The 2,865-nt window shown below is 43.0% G+C and overlaps 1 long non-coding RNA gene across 1 annotated transcript; it reads left to right on the forward strand.

Annotated features, from left to right (window-relative positions):
- The first annotated feature begins 1,159 nt into the window (after positions 1-1,159).
- On the forward strand, positions 1,160-2,120 carry LOC120642861. Its single transcript, XR_005662756.1, has 2 exons — positions 1,160-1,592; positions 1,917-2,120. It is a non-coding gene; the product is annotated as an uncharacterized LOC120642861 (long non-coding RNA).
- Positions 2,121-2,865: the final 745 nt, after the last annotated feature.

The raw sequence follows: 2,865 nt of genomic DNA on the forward strand, positions 1-2,865 counted from the left end.
TGCTGTTTCTGTTGCCGTCCTCCCCCTCGTCGATGGGTAGGATGGGTCAGGCGTCAGCCTCCTCTCCCTCCTCTCCCTCACGGACTCGCGTCAGGGCACCCTCGTCGCCTCCCTCGCCTTCCCCTCCCCGAAGCCACAGCAGCGGCAGGCGCTGGCCATAGGGGGCTAGCTTGCACAAGATCCGGTTGTCGCGGGCCTGTGTCTGGCCGCCACAGACCCAGATCCATGGCCGCCGAACCACGGGCGCAGCAGCATCACCTCCATTGCCGCCAGGACAACGTCGCTGCGAATGCCCCTCGCTCTCCTCTACCGCATTCGCCTGTCGCCGGCGGCCACGCCCAGCACCCGCTCCACCTTCTCCGCCAAGCTGGTCCGTGCCTCCCGCACCGAAGTCAACCTAGGTTGAGTTCCGTACTTAATATCCCGTAATTTTTTCAGCTGGTTTGTGCCTAAATGTGCGCGACATGCTGGGCGCACTGCGGTAGGAGGACTAGGCGCTCATGGATCCAGGCATCCAGCCACGACGTAGTCCCTGTGAGCGCCTCAGTGCCGTCATGCTGCTTCGATTCGTGCACTCTATCAATCTTGTCCCCAACCTTGTGCTCCTCCCGACGCTTGTGCTCCTGTGGCAGCAGCAAGGTAATCCCGTGACACTAGTGGGTCCTAGCGGTGCTTATCAGGCTTCCTACATATGCCTCCTTAGCTCTAGATAACTAGATCCCCATGGTTCTGTTTGTATTTTCTCCAAATCTGAGTCAATTAAATTGACTCTGATTGATATGCATGCAAGTCATTTGTAATATTGACCCTATGGTACTCTGCTTACATGTTTAGTGCACCTTGACTGAAATTAAAGCGCAATAGACCCCCCTGAACTGTTAACTCCACCTCTTAATTATATGAAATTAAAGCGCAATAGACCCCCCTGAACTGTTAACTCCACCTCTTAATTATACTGTGAACATGCTCCTAATTATAACTTCTCTTACATGTTTAGCTGCTCTAGCTAGTTGATAACAATGGAACTGTTTGCTTTGTTGAAAAAATACAGTCTCTTGTTTGTGCAGAATTGCAGATCTCCATCTCCGCATTCCTCCCCCTCTGTTCTATGGTCTGTTCTATGATCTGATGGCACTTAGCAAGGTCTGTTCTATGTTCAGTGCATGTGCTCCCCTTTTTTTTCCTTTTTTTGTTTGATAGTGTGTAAGCACAGTTCTTTGTGTTAGGTTGAAATCACTATCAGGTTTTGTGCTGAACTATGAATGGACTATCTGACATTCTCATGATCTTTCCATTAATAGACACCGGGTGGTGATGTACTTTAAAAATGGATGCCCTTGTTCTATTAATTGAGCTAGTCATTTACTGCCTTTCTTAGTTCCTCATATTGCAGGAGCTAAATCAACTGTTTTTCTTAGTTCCTCAGATTCTATTAAAGTTTTTATTGGATTGGATGTCATTTACATTTCCACTGTATCTTTCTTTCATGATAGTCCACAGATGGTTCAGCAAGCAGATACTACAGGTAGTGAGCATGATATGCATGTGCCTATCACTTATGTGGTTCTCACGCATGATTGTTTAAGCATGTGGTTAGTCATTTCTTTTGTTCTGTTAATTTCTGTTTATCTTCTTATTTGGTTCTCATGTTCTTTAGTTAATTTTGGTAAGAGCAATTTTTTTGCAGTTTCTTATCTCGTACTAAAATTTAGTGACAGCAATAATCTGCTATCATTTTTTTTACTTGACTACATCATTAAGTCAAAGCATCTTTATTGTTTTCGGTTTATACTGTCATCTATGCCATGATTTTGCTAGCTCATGGGACAATGCGGCGATTTCTTCTAGTTTTAGTAGTTTCCATCACAAATATTACCCTCTGATTAATATTTGGCAATGTGCTGTTTTCATGTTAGGATGAAATGGAACAAGGAACAAGCAGTGAGAAGAGATTGGAAATTTGAAGGCAAATGCTGGAATTTTTTTGTTATTTTTTTCTGGTGCGTTGCATTTGATCCAAGATGAAAACATGAATGTAACTTGCTAATTTGATGTACTTCTCAATGTAAATCTGAAATATTGTATTTGATTTGATGTTGTGGTAAATTTATTGTATTTGATTTTTTTTGGATTAATCTTGTTTTGATTAATAATTTTGGGCTGAAATCTCGTTAGTTGATTATTAATATTGGGCTGAAATTTTGTGAGCTGATAATTAATCTAGGCCTGAAATCAGGCCCAACTTGGTGGCCCACTTTGAATTCGGCCCATCAACTCATGGGCTGTGTTGCATGATGTCAGCAGCCACATCATCTGCCACGTCAGCCTCACTTTCCATGTCAATCGCCATGTCATTGTCCATGTCAATTTACATGTCATCACTGTCATCCATGTCATCACCATGTCAGCAGCCACGTCATCCTCCATGTCATCAATGTGTGACATGGCAATTGAATCTGTGATGAAAATTATAATGTTCGTGACGTTAATTTTCGTCATAGAAAACGGGCTTGGGTTGGGCTTCAGGGGGCCCGGAGACATACCATGACGATTTTAAAACGTCATGGATCAAGTAATCTATGACGAAAATTTAAGAAATGTCACGAGGTGTGATCTGTGACGCTCAATACATGACGTTATTTGAGATCGTCATAGATGCTGTTTTATGACGGTTTTTTAGTGATCTGTGACGAAATTCAATCGTCATGGATCAACAGATTTTTTGTAGTGATTACTGACCATTTCTATGAGTGTTGGTAAATATTTGTATGCAGGTGAATTAAGGGAGAAAACACACCATAAGAGCAAGGAAACACACTCCATAGATCAAGACAAAAGGCGCAACCAATCAGAGCATGAGAATTA

Source organism: Panicum virgatum, chromosome 7K (assembly GCF_016808335.1).
Source record: "Panicum virgatum strain AP13 chromosome 7K, P.virgatum_v5, whole genome shotgun sequence".
In the NCBI taxonomy this organism is placed as follows: domain Eukaryota; kingdom Viridiplantae; phylum Streptophyta; class Magnoliopsida; order Poales; family Poaceae; genus Panicum; species Panicum virgatum.